Source organism: Pygoscelis adeliae, unplaced genomic scaffold (assembly GCF_000699105.1).
Source record: "Pygoscelis adeliae isolate BGI_AS28 unplaced genomic scaffold, ASM69910v1 Scaffold141, whole genome shotgun sequence".
Taxonomy (NCBI): Eukaryota; Metazoa; Chordata; class Aves; order Sphenisciformes; family Spheniscidae; genus Pygoscelis; species Pygoscelis adeliae.
In genome coordinates, this window is record NW_008824231.1 from 3,714,252 (window position 1) to 3,714,480 (window position 229).

At 58.1% G+C, this 229-nt stretch overlaps 1 long non-coding RNA gene across 4 annotated transcripts in view; it reads left to right on the top strand.

Moving 5' to 3' along the window:
* The window catches only part of LOC103926053, a 17,669-nt gene that overhangs the window by 6,493 nt on the left and 10,947 nt on the right, over nucleotides 1-229 (top strand). The window lies entirely within an intron of this gene.

Sequence of the window (229 nt, forward strand, 5' to 3'; positions counted from 1 at the left end):
TGTTCTCCAGACCCCTCACCAGCCTCATTGCCCTTCTCTGGACACACTCCAGCACCTCGACGTCCTTCTTGTAGTGAGGGACCCAAAACTGAACACAGTAGTCGAGATGCGGCCTCACCAGTGCCGAGTACAGGGGCACGATCACTTCCCTGCTCCTGCTGGCCACACTATTTCTGATACAGGCCAGGATGCCATTGGCCTTCTTGGCCACCTGGGCACACTGCCGGCT